Source organism: Galleria mellonella, unplaced genomic scaffold, assembly GCF_026898425.1.
Source record: "Galleria mellonella isolate WM207_F2 unplaced genomic scaffold, CSIRO_AGI_GalMel_v1 utg146, whole genome shotgun sequence".
Classification (NCBI taxonomy): domain Eukaryota; kingdom Metazoa; phylum Arthropoda; class Insecta; order Lepidoptera; family Pyralidae; genus Galleria; species Galleria mellonella.
In genome coordinates this window covers 9,342,349-9,360,798 of record NW_026441999.1, presented here as the reverse complement: position 1 = coordinate 9,360,798, position 18,450 = coordinate 9,342,349, and the positions used below count along the sequence as shown (strand labels likewise).

The 18,450-nt window shown below is 36.7% G+C and overlaps 1 non-coding gene across 1 annotated transcript; it reads left to right on the top strand.

The window, feature by feature from the left end:
* Window positions 1-3,741: 3,741 nt before the first annotated feature.
* Trnae-uuc (transfer RNA glutamic acid (anticodon UUC)) lies at window positions 3,742-3,813 on the top strand. The gene has a single exon. It is a non-coding gene; the product is annotated as a tRNA-Glu (tRNA).
* The last annotated feature ends 14,637 nt before the right edge of the window (window positions 3,814-18,450 follow it).

Sequence of the window (18,450 nt, the reverse complement as noted above, 5' to 3'; positions counted from 1 at the left end):
ACGTAATTATAACTTTACATGGTATATGTATATAATATATATTCTTTAGCAATATACAGGATGTAAGCCTCTTAGTGATAAATAGAAATGAAGCACAAGTACTTACAGTTCATTTAATTTAGATATTGTACTATTAAATCATATATTTACTTGTTTTACTTTGTATTTGATATATAACAAATAATATAACATAAATACCCAACTTCTGTTAATCCATTCACACTTATTTAAATATAGCTTCTTAAGGACTTCCACCAACAATAATTGATATATATTTTATATAATGACCACGTGGTTCACTATACTTGTTCACTCTTGATACGGCAGGGAGCTCCGCTCTGTTCAACGGTGGGGCAAGAAGTGTCTCCCCACCCAAATAACAATCTTTTATATCTACAGGGCCGAATTCGAGTGAACAAGTCGGCGAGACTACGTGTTCTTACAATTTCATTACTTTTTATTTAAGTAGATATCATGATAATAAATAATTATAAAATTAATTAAAATATAAATTAGTGTTCTATATACATTATAAGAATAATTCATTACAAAATTTGGTATAATAACAATTTTAACATTTTATTATATTTAAAGTAGTTAGTCTGATTTTTATTAATAAATGTAGGTACACATTTTGACACAAGATGTTTAATAGAATTAATATAATTTAAAATAAATATCTAACACGTGCAATAAATGATTTGAATTTGAAAAAAAAAATGTAGATATAGGACGGAGTGGAGGATATAAAAAATATACCTGTACATGACGGTTACCACTTTCCATCAAGCGGATGGTGATTTAGTTTCGCATTGTGTTGTTCTAGACAACTTGGACCTCCCAGTTGTACTACGAGTAGTGTAAATAAATTAGGGTGAGGATGAATTTTATCATTGTTTAGGAATTCGTGTTTGTAGGTTACTGGGCTATTGTACTGCGTTGTGCGGACATTGTTTATAACAAGAGGCGTCCCTTCGAGTCGATGGAGCTTGAAATATGACATTTTCAAGCTCTGTTTAACTCACTATTGAAAGAAATGCATTCGTTGTTTTCAACCGACTTCGAATAATTGAATTGTTCCCAAAAAAAAATTACTTCAATTGTAGCAAAACTAATTATTTCAATTTAAAAACTTTACATTACACGTTATTTAATTTTGCAAGAAAACTAGTGAACACACGGGGCGCGGCGCCACCTGCGCCTGGAAAACCAAAATAGAAACTTGCCACAGGTTTCTTAGCGTCGCTCTGAAAAAGTTTTTATAAGATCCGTTTAGGTGTGTTAAAAGAAATTGTTGACAAAACAGCTTTAAAATTGTTGTAAAATAGGTGCAAGTATATTTTGATCAGCAAAAAAGTAACTGATATGTAGTACCTACGGCAGTGAAATTATAACGTCCTAGTCTTCAGGAATAGCGACGTATGACGGATACCATAGCTATGATAGTGTGTTAGGAGCCGGTTGCTACTTTTCATCAGGCGGGCCGTCAGCTTGTTTGTCATTCTAAGTTGTATAGTATTTCGTCACGATTGTAACAGCTATTTTTTATAGACTTATATTATATATTTTGAGTCGCCGTAAAGTACGTTCAGTATTTATTTACTATACATACTAGGTTTTACTTGCGACTTCAACCGCGTGACCGTGATACTCGTATATTTCGTGATATAAACGGATATAAATTAGCTTATATTTCTCTCTATATTACATAGTATATACGCACGTATACTAATATTTATAGTGATCGGTGAAGTTGTTAAGGCGCTATAAGATAACAAACAAACAAAGCCACTTTTACATTTATAGTATTAACAAGGATTATTAAAATAATATTTTTCAGGATTACCAAACTGCACCTCATTTCCCATGATTGGTCATAGACGTTTCTGTCGTTTTAAAAATACAATAATAGGCAGAAATATATAAGTTATATCGTTACAACCGGTAGCTGTCCAGTGCTGAACATAGGTTTCCCCCAATTCGAGGGTTTTATTAGTAGTTGCCACGCTTAGCGGGCGGGTTGGCAAAAAAATATAATTAAGTGTAAAGAACTATTAACTGTATTGATTTTTAAAAGGATTTTCAAAGAATTATTGGAAATATTGCGTAAGTAAACGCATGATAAAATATAGACGAATTGAGAATGTGCACCGTTTTCAAGTCGCTTACAAAGTACACTAACTGGTAGCTACGCCAACAGAGGCTCGCTCACGCTGTTTTGGGCGTTTCTAACGAGCGGCGTAACTACGCCGATTTGTTGAAGAGTTGCGCTTTGAGTGCCGCCACTTTCAAATATAGAAAATACCAGTAAGGCTACGTAACTTGTAACCAATTTGTGACTGTTATGGCTATTATTAAGGCTTGAAAAGAGTGAATGAGAAACGAACATTAATTAAAACAATAGAGAATAGAAGAGGCAAAATGCCGGGCCACCTTATACATGATGATTTTTTAAAGAGCATAGTAGAAGGAAAAATAGAGGGCAAAAGAGGAAGAGCAAGACCGAGGAATAACTACATGGTACAGATAAAAGAAACACTAGGTGTCGTGACGTATAGGGAGGTCAAGGATATGGCCTGGGACAGAGCTGGCTGGAAGAAGATGCATGGATTAGTTGCACCGACAAGAGGAAACTTTTAAATGAAAAGATAGATGGGTGCTATTATTTTAAGAACAAGTTCCAAATGAAATATTTGCACGGCGCACGGTTGAATGCAGAGAGTATTTTCTTTAACATTAAATACTTCTAATGTATTCGTGCAAATAAAGTTATCATTAATTCTATTGTATTGGATCGAGATTTTTGTCATGTATAACGTTTACTAGTACCATACTCATAACATAAATGTTAAATTGACATTTGATTAAAAAACTAAAAATAAACTGCGCTAAAACTAGTGAATTCGGAACTATTAGTAGCATTATCAATCAAGTCCTGCAATATGTAATACCCGTATGCAAAACTTTAACTTATCAACAGCTGTGAAGACAGCTATGCTTGGAGTTACTTTGCGTGAGAGAATCCGAAAGGAGGATAATCATAGAAGAACCGAAGCGACCGACATAGCTCGGAGGATAAGTAAATTGAAGCGGCAACCGGCTGGTCACACAGCTCGAAGAGCTGACGACCGCGAGACAACAACGATGGGAAAGAAAGGTTTTTGAGTGGCAATCCGTATGAGCAAACGCAGTCTAGGACCCTCTACTAGATGGTGCGACGACCTCAAATGCATTGGAGGGAGGGAGTCAGTGGTAGCAGGTTGTTCCGGACCGTTCCTTATGGCAGTCTATGGGGAGGCTTATGTGCAGTAGTAAACAGCTAGGCTGATTTAATGATGAAGATGAATAAAATTAAGTTTTTTTCTTTAAAAATTTAGGTCAACAGACGTCAAAAAATGTAAAGCGTTCTATACTGCCTCGACAGTTGGACGCGTCGTGTTGACGCGGAACGCTAGAAAATATTTGTCGCTATCGATGTCGATTACGATTCCACTCTATACTTAAATTTTTAGAGAAATATTAGTTAGTTATAGGCGAGACGAATATTAAACAAACTAGATTTTGCCTGCGACTTTTGTACGCGTGTACTTTGGGAGCTTTACTCCCTTAGTGGTGGTTTTGAAAAATCCTTTCTTGTTATACTCGTACATCTATGTTATATAAAAAAACTTATTTGCAAAATTTTGAGATTCTAAATTCAGCATCTCGATTTCATTAATATATTGGGATAATATCAACATCTCCCATATGGTCTAGTGGCTAGGATACCTGGCTTTCACCCAGGAGGCTCGGGTTCGATTCCCGGTATGGGAATTTTTGAATCGTAAATATATTTTAACTTTTTTTTATCATTATAATTTAATGCAAAAAGCAATTAATTCAGATTATAAACAAGTGCAAAGTTATTTGAATTCAGTATTAATATTTATTTAACATAATCATCATGTGACCGATTCACGCCCAGCCCTGACCACACGATGATATCTTTTGTACGATGATTTAATCCGTCTTTTGATTTTGAACTGATTTAACTTTACACTTCGTGAGTTTCTTTTGCCATAGTTTGTTGATATTACTGGTGACGCACCTATATTTTTTTTATTGGATAATATAATGAAATGGTATCGGTATACACCCGCGCTATCGGTATACACCGGCGGGGCACCAGTGAAGGATGATAGGTGAGGGTGAAGTAGGTCAGTTAGCCCATTGTGACGAATTCAACAACAATTGTTCACGATGGTTTCCAGGGGGAACCACGTGGAGGTTGACCTAATAAGGCATATTGCTAGCAATGGGGCTGTCAAACTCCATTGCTAACAATCCCTTTCCCCCCGACGCACCTATATTAGGTACTAACTATTATCCCGCGGCTTTGTCCAAGTGAATTAGTACATAAAGTATCCTATGCACTATATTATATTCACTTTCACTCAAATATGTTCAGTAGTTTTTGCGTGAAAGAGTAACAGACATCTATTCATCCATCGTTACAAATTTTCGTGTTTATTATATCAATACGATATGAGTATTTAGACATGAAATAACGACTTTTCAGACTTTGTACAAAACTGGTTTGCTTGGGTACCTCTGTCCCAGTCGTGTTTATACCGTGAAGCAGTTGTGTTTGCATGGCTGTGTTTCGATTTGAAGGGTAGGATATGACAGTGAATTTACAGTGTACAGAGGAATAAAACCCGAGTCCTCAGGAATGGTAACGCATGGGGGGTATCATGGGCGAAACAGTATACTCTGTTATGTGCATGGTACTGCTCATGTCTATAGGCGACGGTTACCACTTTCCATCAGGTGGGCCGTTAGTTTGTTTGCCATTCTAAGTTGTATTAAAAAAATTGTATATAAATAGATATCGGTGAGTAGGTACTTGTTTACTAATTACGAATTATAATTGTATAAAACAAATCTCATTTTCGTAAACATTTCACGTTAATATTGTATGGACCTTAGAGTATATAGATAGAGTGTTACCATACAAATGCTTGAGCCGAAACAAGTCAACTTTTTAACCATGTGCGCGTGAATAGGATTACCATAACGCACATTTATTACTCGGTATATGGGAGAAATTGCATTATAAGGCAAAATTTAAAAATAACAACAATACTAAATTATTAAGAATATATTTGAAAGAATTAGGCAAACTGGGCGTTAAGGGTTATACTGATGTTAACCTTTACTGATTACATTGATTTGTATCCAAGTTTAGACTTAAAAATCATTGAAAATTGTCGCCGTTCTAATTAGGGCATGTATATTAATTTGTAAGTAATATGTAAACATGTATATTTATTTATAATATAAAAAATAAATTCCTATTCAAATTAAATAATCGCTTGATCTGTGAAATTTTTAATCGAATTACTTGCATCATAACAAAAATGTCTCGTTTGGTTTTGATTTAAAAATATATAGATAGATAGATACCCTTTATTGTTTCGTCCACAAGATTACAATAGCAAACTTACTATAAATACAAACAATTACAAGAAAATATTACACTAAGAAAGCAATGGGCGGCCTTATCGCTAAGAGCAATCTCTTCCAGGCAACCTTTGGATGGAGAAGAGTAATTTAAATAGTGTAACTGGAGGCATAAAACTCTGTTCGTTTTTTAAATACATATAGATATATAGCATAAGTATAACCCGCCATAAACTAAAATTTCATCCCAACCATCTGGACGAGTGACGGTCCTCCACCGTGCGTTTTACAAGGCACTTTCTTCCACGCACAACCACTCTTTGGAATCAACTTCCAGCAGCAGTATTTCCGAACCGATACGACAACGTAACCTTCAAGAAAAAAGCATATTCTTTTTTAAAAGGCCGGCAGCACACCTGCAATGCCGTTAGTGTTGTGGGTGATCATGGGCGGCGGTAGTCACTTACCATCAGGTGAGCCGCATGCTCGTTTGCCCCCCTGTGTTGTAAAAATAAATATAAAAATGTACTATGTGTCAAATTGAGTCAGCCAAATGTCAATTTAGCTGTTCAAATGTTGACATGTTTTTTACAGTGGACTGGATGCTCTGTCTACGAGTATATGACCTAGCGTACGACGCTGCCGGAAATTAGGCAGTATTTAATTATCGTTTAATAAGCGGCAATATACAATTAAAATGATATATACAATTAGCGGAGTTGTACGATCTGTAATGAATGCGTACTGATTGTACCCACGCCGTCGCACAAGTAAATGTAATGACGAATTTATAATCTACATGTAATTATAAATTATTATAAGATTATTTATAATTACACGTTGAAATTGTACGCGTAATGTTTGAATCGTTCGACTTATATAAAATATAACCGGTTTCTAACTATACTTATATACAGGTTGTTTCAAAAAAATGTATACACACTTTGAACTTCCATAGAAAATTTATTTACCGTTCTACAAAGTTAAATTTCAGGAAAATAGAAAGCTGAAAGTCTAATGTAAATGAAACATAAATAACAAATGTTAATACTGTTCAAATTGGTGACCTGCAGCATCAATACAATTCTGAGTACGAGTCACCACTGATTCTGTACATCGTATCAAAACGTCCAATGAGATTTCTCTACACACTGCTTGAATCTCATTCCAAAGAATGTCTAGGTTACGTGGTTTACGTTTGTACACCTCATCTTTTACTGTGCGCCACAAGAAGAAATCCAGTGGTGTAAGGTCTGGAGAGCGTGCTGGAAACTCGATTGGCCCCCTGCGTCCTATCCACTGGCCCGACAAATTTTGATTGTACGTCCCTGTGATAGTGCGGCGAGGCACCATCTTGTTGAAAATAAAAATCATCATTACCGTATAGAGGAATAACACCTGAGTCCTCAGGAATGGCAACGCATGGGGGGTATTATCGGCGAAACAGTATACTCTGTTATATCCATGATACTGCTCATGTCAGGTGGGCCGTCAGCTTGTACGCCATTCTAAGTTGCATAGAAAAAGACCTCTCTGAATGAGGGAGGCTTATGTTCATCAGTGGATAGTTAGTGGTCGATATAATAAAAAAAATTAAGATAAAAATATGACGGCGACATAGTTTTTATTTTAAAGAAACCGCTTAATGGAACGAATATATTTCAGTCGTTTAAGAGTGATTGAGTAATTAAGACGCAAGACGTTTCGTAGACACTTAATAGCACGCCTGGCTGGATAAACTATCGCCGCGTATTTTGACGACCTTCACTTTGGACAATGGACCTCGTTTCAAAATTTATTTATCTTATACGATATTCTTTAAGAAGAAAATGGAGTGGTTATTTCGCGTGTGCTATCGGTGTACGCTGGAAGGGTACCAGTGAGGGATGATGATATCAAATCAAGTGAGAATGAAGTCAGATCAATTGGGTTATTCAATCAATTGGTGACAAATTAACCAAGAATTAACGACTTTGGTTTCCTGAAGTAGGCAAAGGTATATTGCTAGCAATGAGGATTAGAGTTCTGAAAATTATCAATACATCCTATATTTAGGATATTATATATTGTTTATAAATAAAATCTACAAAATCTTATATTTATTATAACTCATAATGCTTATCGTTGTTTTGATGTATATATATATATATATATATATATATATATATATATATATATATACGTATTTTATATAGTGTATTCATATATATTAAAAGTAATGTTAATATGTGCATTTCTTATGTATTGTGTATTGCCGTAATGTGGTACTATAATTGTCACATATGTATATTTCACCACATCTGCCCTTCGTTGGTAGAGAATGCCATATGGCATTAAGCCATAGGCAAGCTTGCCACTTGTACAAAGTTTTATTGTGCAATAAAGAATAAATAAATAAATAAATAAAATCAGTGTTAATTTATTAGAAATTTGATTTGAATTTAGGTCCCAGTGCGAGCGTGGCGTGGCGTGGCGTGGCGTGGTGCAGCGTGTGGCGGGCGGCGGGCGGCGGGCGGCGGCGCGGTGTGCAGCCCTCGTGCACTCGTGCACTCTGATACTATCGGGCTTGCACGGTAATGGCCTTTTAATGACGGCTGGCCCAAGTGTTCAAGAGACGCGCGATACACATAAAATGTCTAGAATAGAATAAAATAAACAAATATTAATGAATGATACATTTATGATTTTGTTTCATAAATCTTTTTTTTTTAAATACGTGAAATGGCGAAGATTTAATACAATATTTAATGCATTAAAAGTTCCGTCGAATTGAGAAATACCTCCTTTTAGAAGTTAATTGAACATAAATAAATGTGATAATTGATTCGAGTATCCTAAGATCGAAACTCAGTTTAAATCTCTGAATTTTCAAATTTATATTTGGACTTTATAAAATTATTATCACTTGTTTCGGTAAGTCACGTAAGAGGCCTCCGTATGCGAGTACAATGAAATCAGTATAAAAACTGGATACCAAAAGTCATATATATTCATATGGATAATAATAATAAATTATAGACACAAAAATATAAGAATTACTTTAATTAATAAACTTGTAGATCAGTAAATAAAATGACAAGATATGCGGATTCTAAAAGGAAAATCCATCATTTTAATCAACTTCAAAGAGAAGGAGGATCACAATTCGATTGTATTTTTTATGTTTGTTTCCTCATAACTCTGTCAGTTGTAAATCGATTACAAAACTCCTTTTTTTATCTAAATATACTTACAAGTTGGTAGAATGGCTTATTGTGGGACACAATTTAATTATAATATAAATAAATCATAAACGTTTCTAATTGCTGTGCTCGACAGGATCTACAATATACTTTATTAATTGTTAAGTTCTATCATAATAATATTGTAGAATGCAATAAATAAATTAAATTGAATAAACGCTTGCATCTGGTCGCGTGCACCGCGCGACAGTCGCCAGCTCGCGTTCTAAGAACAATAGTTGCAATCACACGTTTTTGCGGTGTAATTTGCGTACGTGGCCATTATAGCAATAGATTGGATTCATCGAAATACGGTAAACAGGAAAAAGTATTTAATTGCATTTTTCAATGAGCATCAATAATTCCGGACGTGAACATTGGTCTTGTCTCTTATAGAAACTCCAATGCTAAATTGTACAAGTTTTTGGTCTCTACTGTCTTTTAATTTATACAGTCCTCAAGTACTTTATAATTAAGGAGGTTTAAGTGATACTTGGTCGTGTGGTCCCGGCATAGAATAGGCCACCATTTCCTTTTCCGTGGGTGTCGTAAGAGGCGATTAAGAGAGGGCGAGGGATACGCAGCAGCGTCATTCTTAAAACATCTCTAAAGCCTGACTGCGGTTGCTGATCCGCGTGCCAAGCGTGGCAACTACTGGCAAAATCCCAAGGGGGAGGCTCATGTTCAGCAGTGGACAGTTGAAGGCTGATATGATGATGATGATGAAGTGATACTCTATTTATTAAAGTTCATCACCATCATTTACTTATTTACTACCTAAACAGTAACAAAGTTTTTACCCACAACTTCGTCCACGTGACCGGATATGTTTACCGATTGAACTAAAAGGTAGCCTATATCTTTCTTCATCACATATAGGTACTATGTGCATATTAAATTTTATAGCGATTATTTAAGCTGTTATTTAACCAGTGCGTGTTGCCAGTGATGACTTACGGAACCGAAACATGGTCCAACACGATTGCCTGTATGCAAAAGCTACAAGTTACTCAACAGTCTATGGCGAGGGCTATGCTCGGAGTCTCTTTGCGTTTTAGAATCCGAAACGAGGATATCCGCAAAAGAACCAAAATAATCGGCATAGCCCGAAGGTTAAGCAAGCTGAAGTGGCAATGGGCTGGTCACATAGCTCAAAGAACCGACAACCGATGGGGAAACCTTGAATGGCGACGGGTAAACGCAGTTTAGGACGCCCCCCCACAAGATGGAGTGCCGACCTGAAATGCGTTGCAGGGAGTCAGTGGGTGCAGGTGGCTCAGGACCGTTCTTTATGGCAGTCTATGGGGGAGGCTTATGTCCAGCAGTGGACGGACAATGGCTGAAATGATGATGATGATGGTTTCAGCCGTTAAGGCACTAAGAGGTAATAAACGAATACAATTAAATCTACCAGAGAGAGACTTTGTACAAAAGTCGATTGCTTGGGTACCTCTGTCCCATTCGTGTTTCTACCGTGAAGCAGTTGTGTTTGCATGGCTGTGTTTCGGTTTGAAGGGTGGGATATGGCGTGAATTTACAGGGTACAGAGGAATAACACCTGAGTCCTCAGGAATGGCAACGCATGGGGGGTATCATGGGCGAAACAGTATGTGTGTGTACTGTTATGTCCACGGTACTGCTCATGTCTATAGGCGACGGTTACCACTTTCCATCAGGTGGGCCGTCAGCGTGTTTGCCATTCTAAGTTGCATAAAAAAAAATTATATCAGTAACTTATCATTATCTTCCCGCCCTTATTCCAATTACGAGTATTTGTGGTCGGCGTAATATGTTTTTCTCTTTCGTTTTTCTCTGTTGCCAGTCATTCCCGCCACATCATCTTTCACACGGTGCATCCATGTCTTTTTAAGTCTCTGACCTTATTTCATATTTAATGCTTTTTATTGTTGGGACCTTTTTTTATATACATACAATGTTTTACCCGCGGCTTTGGTTTAACAGTAGTCTATACCTTTCTCCATCCAATATACTAAGTGTATCTAAAATTCCAAAAAAATGTTGTTAAGCTGTATGCTATTTTGATCTAAAAATTAAACTAATGAATCGACTTTGATATTCAGTTGTTTAGTTTTAAACTCAAATCACCAATGACATGATGACATTTTTAACTAATGTCATCATCATCGTCATATCAGCGTTTAACTGTCCACTGCTGAACATAAGCCTTTTCCTTGGAAGAGGAGGCCAGTAGTTGCCACGCTTGGCAGGCAGATTGGTAAAACGCTAGGCTTTAGAGATATTTTAAGAGGGACGCTGCTGCCCATCCCTCGCCCTCCCTCAGTCGCTTCTTACGACACCCATGGGATAGGAAGGGGTGGTATACGGGACCACACGGCTAACTAATGTGGCTAAATATTTAACAGACATTTTATTCAATCGTGAATGTTTTTTTTTATACAACTTAGAATGGCTAACAAGCTGACGGTCCACCTGATGGAAAGTGATAACCGTCCCCTATAGTCATGAGCAGTACCATAGACATAACAGAGTATACTGTTTTGCCCATGATACCCCCCATGCGTTGCCATTCCTGAGGACTTAGGTGTTATTTCTCTGTACCCAGTAAATTCACGCCATATTCCACCCTTCAAACCGAAACACAGCCATGCAAACACAACTGCTTCACGGTTGAAACACGAATGGGACAGAGGTACCCAAGCAATCAACTTTTGTACAAAGTCTCCCTCTGGTGATGTTCTAGTTCGATGTATAATATATGTGCTCATACGTATGACACGAGTATATAGCCTATTGCTGGGTAATAATTGAGATTGTGCTCCACAAGAAAAGAGAACAGACTTCACTTGTGGCAACACCAGTTATTTTATTTTAAAAAGTAAACTCCTGAACCCACTGATAACATTTTTATAAGACCAATCTGTAAGTATATCCTTTCAGATAAAAAAATTCCAAATCGGTTTATAACTGACAGAGTTATGAGGTAACAAACATAAAAAATATACAATCTATTCTTAAATTTTATTTAATCCTTTTTTGGCAAATCATACATAATTCCAGACACAATATATATTGTTTTTTGAATAAACGACTAATCGAATTGGAAACCTCTTTCTTTTTACAATTGGTTAAAAAAACAAAACAATTTGAGCCTCCCAGAGTACTTGTAACTCAACAGCTGGATGCGCAGCTCTATTATCAGAGACTCAAAATTTTATATTGTTTTTCGCGTCATATATTTTTGTGTGATAATGCTCAACTATTCTGGACATTCCCTTCGAAGGATGCTAAAAATTTTGATTTCAACTTGTGTACTTAAATATATTTTCTAAGTGAGTGTAATAATTCAAATATGTATATGAAACATTCAAAGCGACACATTATGATGTACATTAAGCTCTCGAGAGGAGACAGTTGCCGGATAGACGAGTTTGGAATAAAAGGATTCCCGTGTCACGCCGGGGCCGGGGCCACTCGGGTGTAAGTTGACGCAAGATCGATAGCTTTGTTTTCAAAGTAACAGACGGATTTCGTTATTTTTCAAGGCACTTGAGCACGCGAGCTCGGGGTTAAGGATTCGTTCGGACGGCGGCGGTGACTGTGTCCGGATTATTTCGGACGATCAGCACCAGGCCGGACCGCACTCAAACTACTTTCATCTCGTTGCTCGCCTCGAGTGCGGCTGACGTGTAAGGACTTATCTGTATTGTCAATAAATATTTATTTTTATTATATCTGTGTCAATTTGATAAAATTGATAACATTTGGAGATCACGTTTATGTAGTAATATATAATATGTAGTAATATGATTACTGTTACACGATTAATATACGATGTCCAAGGGTCGGTACAAGGCAAACATTTTCAGGGCAGATCAGCAACGCGATGGACTGACCTCATCTAAACGGCCACACAGCAATCTACTGTGGAATGCTCTTGCTCGGCGGCGAACAGAAGTAGATGGAGACACATTGCGAGGACCTCAATCGCGAAGGAGAGCCTCATCGACGATCCACTGTCATCATAAATTCCCTGTCAATGGCGAGCAATGTGAAGATAAAAGGCAAGTATACATCATTCCATCCGTGTGGTCCCGGCATAGAATAGGCTACCCCTTCCTTTCCCGTGGGTGTCGTAAGAATCGACTGAGGGAGGGCGAGGGATGGGTAGCAGCGTACTTCTTAAAACATCTCCATAGCCTAACCGCGGTTGCCAATCCGCCTGTCAAGCGTAGAAACTACTAGCAGAACCTTCTCTAAGTGGAGACTTATGTTCAGAAATCCCAAAAATTCCTCAGAACACTATCCTATATACAAGACTTCTTATTGTACTCGTATATAAGAGGTAGTCTCGCTTTCACTTAATAGCAATTTTGAGATAAATTTATTCATATTTATTTCAAAGACCTCTCGTAAATTTTATTTCTATAAGTACTTAAGTGTTTGCTTTTATATTATATTTTAAGATAGAAACAAATTCATTATTAATTACACAAATGTATTTAAAGATTTTCGCTTCAAAATATAATCGAAGTCGATTACATAATACATATACAAAAAAAAAGGTTTGCGAAAACATTGAATATAGTTGTAATAAATCGACGAGATTTTCTGTACATATTGGATAGAAAATATTTGAATTTTTAATAATGTGTACGGAGAAAAAATATTATTTATTTTCTATTAAGAATTCAAATATATTTCTATTAGATTTTGCTTGGTAATAAGTATTTTGCATAGATAACCGAATCGACGACTTCAATTGTGATAAATGTAAATGGAAACTAGCACAGAATTAAATTCTAGCGAGTTCAAAAAGAATGATTGAAATCGGTTCCAATTTGTAACAACAGCGTGGGACATAAACAAACATAGTACAAGTGTATTGAACACCTCAACTCGCTTGTTGGAAGTCACTTTAAAATGAATTAAAACGATAGAAAAAGCTGTAATTAACGCTTGTACTTTAAAATCTGAGCTCCGATTAAGTGCCTATGAAAATATTGAAAAAAAAGTCATCAGCGAGAGATGTTTAATGGAGCGCCCCCCCCCCCGCCGCCCCCCGCCGTCCCCTGGGCGCGACTAATTCAGGGCTGTATTTATTACTAGTTAATTATTTGAGTGCACCCTGCCCCCCGCGCCCTCCTCACCGGGGGCTTCTTAAGGGATATAATTGTTATTATCGCGGATATATAATGGCGAAACATGGTGTGGAGGAGCCATGTGCTGGGAACAAGTATATTCTGGGAGAGAGGGACTTTTAATAAAGGAGATTATCAATCCCATGGCTAGCAATTTACAACCTGTTTTCTTTTTGTTTAAGCAACTTTGAGTGGTTAACCTAATGTGATGGCTTACCTAATAGAAAGTGGTAATCTTGCCTCCTTATATTCACGCTGGACTTCTTACGGGGGAGAGAGTCTAATATCAAACCAAGTTAGTAATAGTTTTATATTATAATAACTACCGGTTTGACTTACGTGTAATTAGACCGGGAAAGCTCGATTAGTTTCGGGATCAATTCGTGGTTCTTAATCATGAGCGGCTGTGATGATTTTAGTCAGATATTTTCAATCAGATTCAAATTATTAATATTAGATCAGCCATCAATTGTCCACTGCTGAACATAGGCCTACCCCATAAGGAGGGGTTGTCAGTAGTTGCTACGCTTGGTAAGTAGATTGGCAACCGCAGTTTCGCTTTGAAGATATTTTGAGAGGGACGTTACTGCCTATTCCTTGACCATTAAGTTCCCTTAGTCGCCTCTTACGACGCCCCCGGGAAAGGAAGGGATGGCCCGTTCTATGGCGGGACCACGGAAGACTTAAATATGGTTGTTGAAATGCAAACCAAACGATTATAATAGAGAATATGCAACTATTATATTTTAGATTATAGTCGTGAGCTTATTTCACATTACATCCTAAAGCAATACATAAACATAGGGGGGAAAGGGATTGTTAGTAATGGAGACTGAGAATCCCATTACTAGCAATATACCCAACCAGGTCGACCTCCTCGCGGTTCCCCCTGGAAACTATCATGTTTAATTCCTGATGAATTCATCATGATGGGCTAACTGGCCTGTTTTCATTCTCATCTATCACCCTTCACTGGTGCTCCGCCAGCGTATCCCGTTAGCGCGGGCTGAGTTACCGTACCATTTTCACCCATCAAAAAAAAATACATAAACATAAATTACTTGTAACGCACGTTACACGAGTAAAGCCACGGGTTTAATATTATAAAAGAATAGAGGATTTATGGGCGGCCGTTCCACCTCGGTATATCTCAATGTTTATTGCCATCCATCTCTCATCAAAGAAAAATTGTAGTCGATTTGAAAAATGGCTTTTGCTTGTATTGTTCAATGTACAACAATTGATGGTATTCGAGTATCAGAGGGCACAGGTCCGGCGTGGAACACGAGCTGGTTTGATTGCAACAAACCGACAAAGGAATGATAAATATACGGTATATACAATACAGAAATACAATTTTATATGAACGTAAATAATTGAAAAACATCGTTTCTTTAGAACGATCCCAAATGGAAACAGATTGCAGATTTCCTCGTAGGTTTCTTGATTTCCCCGTAGTTCTATGTTTATTTTCAAAGTGTAATGATGTCTGATAAATTACATTTTGTTATTTATATTTGCAGCTTTGAGTACTGAAACACATATTAATTAATTAATGTAGTTATTAAATATTATAATAACTGAGAATTAGTTCCAAAAACAAGTATTTTATTTAATCGTGAATGTTTTACGTCAATATAATTATAGTATATGTACTTATATATCTATACTTATAATAAATCTGTAGAGAGGTCAATTCTGTACATGAAAAATATTTCCAAAATAACTATCAGGGGGTGATTAGAATCGATACATCAGTGACATCAGCCAAAAATGCAATCAGTAAAATTTTTGTCTGTCTGTCTGTATGTTCGTTATAGAAACAAAAACTATTAGACGGATTTTAACGAAACTTGGTACAATTATTCTTCATATTCCTGAGCAGGTTATAGTATACTTTTCATCACGCTACGATCAATAGGAGCAGAGCAGTGAAGGGATATGTTGGGAAAACGGGAGAAGTTACTCCATTTGTAAGCTTCCGTCGCGTGTGCAGTCTTAATGGCCACTTTTTAAAATGTAAATATGTCCACCCGTGCGACGCCGGGACGGGCCGCTAGTACGTAATATATTATCTATTCCTTCGTAATAATTAGAAATGATCCATAAAAAAACAACAGACTTCAATAGTGGCAAGACCAGTTAATTTGACATTAAAACTAAACTACTGATTTACAACTGATGGAGTTATGAGGTAACAAATATAAAAAAAAAAATACAACCGAATTGAGAACCTTCGTTTTTTTTAAGTCGGTTGAAAAAGTGATTTCAATAGTTTTCCCAAGAGATTTACAGCATGGAGTCCTTCAAAAGGGGGTAAAGAGATTTGCAGGCGTTCATAGGCCACGGTAACCGCTTACCATCAGGTGGACCGGCTTGATTGCTACCTTAGTGGTATAAAAAAAACAATGAATATTTGAATTTAAAACACAGAAGCATGTACTTACACGTAGATTTTGCTACGCAACAAGCAGTTTTATAGTGCAAAAAAAAATTAATAATCACAAAATTAATATTATACCAACAAAGGGAGTAAACCCTATTGATTGCAAAAATAATCCTGAAAATTAATTCAATATTGGCGACATAATCGCAATAAAAAAATAAATCAGACGCATTGTGAACTTCCTCGTCTCGGCAGCCGCTTGAAATGCTCCTTACTCGGTGGCACGTGGCACGTGTCTCACGAATGTTATGTAAGCAAAATGAATATCGAAGGCGTCCTCACGTGAAGGACAGCCGGCAGCCGACAGCGACGCCTCAACCTATTTTCACAAACTCACCCCACTCGGAGGCTACCCACAAAAGGGTAATTTTACCCCCCATTGAATCCGAGTGAATGGGAAAAATATGAGTCGGCACTTTATTTATATTAAACCTATTGGGTGAATGTAAAAATGAAATTGGTTCAATGAGAGAATAATGGAGGCTTACGACGAGGCGGCGCGGGGCTATGGGAAACTTAAGCGATTTCTCGCACACTGTGTCTGTACTGACAGGTAATAAAGAGTGTTACGGAAACCTTGTTTCATGTGTAACATTATGTTAGTGTCTAATAAATCTAAATTACGTTATAAATATTATATTTTCGTCAGTACTAATATTATAAAGAGGAAAGATTTATATTTTTGTGTGTATGTATGTTTGTAATAAATAAAAACTACTTTCCCGATTTTAAAAATTCTTTCACCATTAGAAAGCTACATTCACCCTGAGTAACATAGGCTATATTTATTGCTAGAAAAGATTAGGGATCCTTATTAAAACTTTAGTAATCGTAACTCAAGGTGTAAAAAAATGCTATAAAATATCTTTGGTCGCGTGCGCTGCGGAAACTATTGGTGATAGAACAAAAGTATGTTCTACAATATTGAAGATAATATCAATAACTACAAAAAACTTTGTGATACTATATGTCCAACTATTATCGTTATGTCACAATAACCACTTTTCATTTTAAAAGTTGATAGAAATACCGACCAAAATTACACCATGTTATTCATACTTCTGTTTAAATCTTTATCCAAATAAATCACATTGTTTGCAAAACTAGTACAAAATTAGTACCAGTTATTCAACGACTTGGTGGTAGTAATCAATGAATATAAAAATATAAAAATCTCACCAGAGGGAGACTTTGTACAAAAGTCGATTGCTTGGGTACCTCTGTCCCATTCATGTTTCAACCGCGAAGCAGTTGTGTTTGCATGGCTGTGTTTCGGTTTGAAGGGTGGGATATGGCGTGAATTTACTGGGTACAGAGGAATAACATCTGAGTCCTCAGGAATGGCAACGCATGGGGGGTATCATGGGCGAAACAGTATACTCTGTTATGTCCATGGTACTGCTCATGTCTATAGGCGACGGTTACCACTTTTCATCAGCTGGGCCGTCAGCTTGTTTGCCATTCTAAGTTGTATAAAAAAAAAATGGTGATACACTTTTGGAAAGGAGGTGTAAATGAATGGTATTGTGGAATATAATATATAATATCAAGACAAGCAGAGTGTTGTTTTATGTTGATCCCTCTAAAACACGTATTTACTGATCCACGACAGTTACTGCGCCACACTGAAGTGTGATAATGGCTTTTTATGCAATTTGGAACAACAAGCTAACCGACGGCCGTTTAATGGAAAGTGGTAATCTTTAAGTATAGTATTGTATTGTCTGTGCTTTTATACATAAACAATACCATGAATATCATAGCGTTTAAAGGCATATAACACTCTTACGTTGCTTCTTGATCTCTTCCAGATTACCTTTGGGTAGAGAAAAAAGAAAGATATATTGATTTAAAAACTAAACTATAAATTAATAATGGCGTGAATTTACTGGGTATGGAGGAATAACACCTAAGTCCTCAGGAATAGCAACGCATGGGGGGTATCATGGGCGAAACAGTATACTCTGTTATGTCCATGGTACTGCTCATGTCTAAAGGCGACGGTTACCACTTTCCACCAGGTGGGCCGTCAGCTTGTTTGCCATTCTAAGTTGTATAAAAAAACTAGATTTTGATAAAATCTCTATGAAACAAAACGGTATGTCCTTTCAGATATAAAAAAAAAGATTTTTCCAAATCCGTTTAGACTTCTTTAATAAATTTTGCATCAAATCTCGCACTCGTATGAACTCGGGGCGGATCGCTAGTAATGTACTAAGTA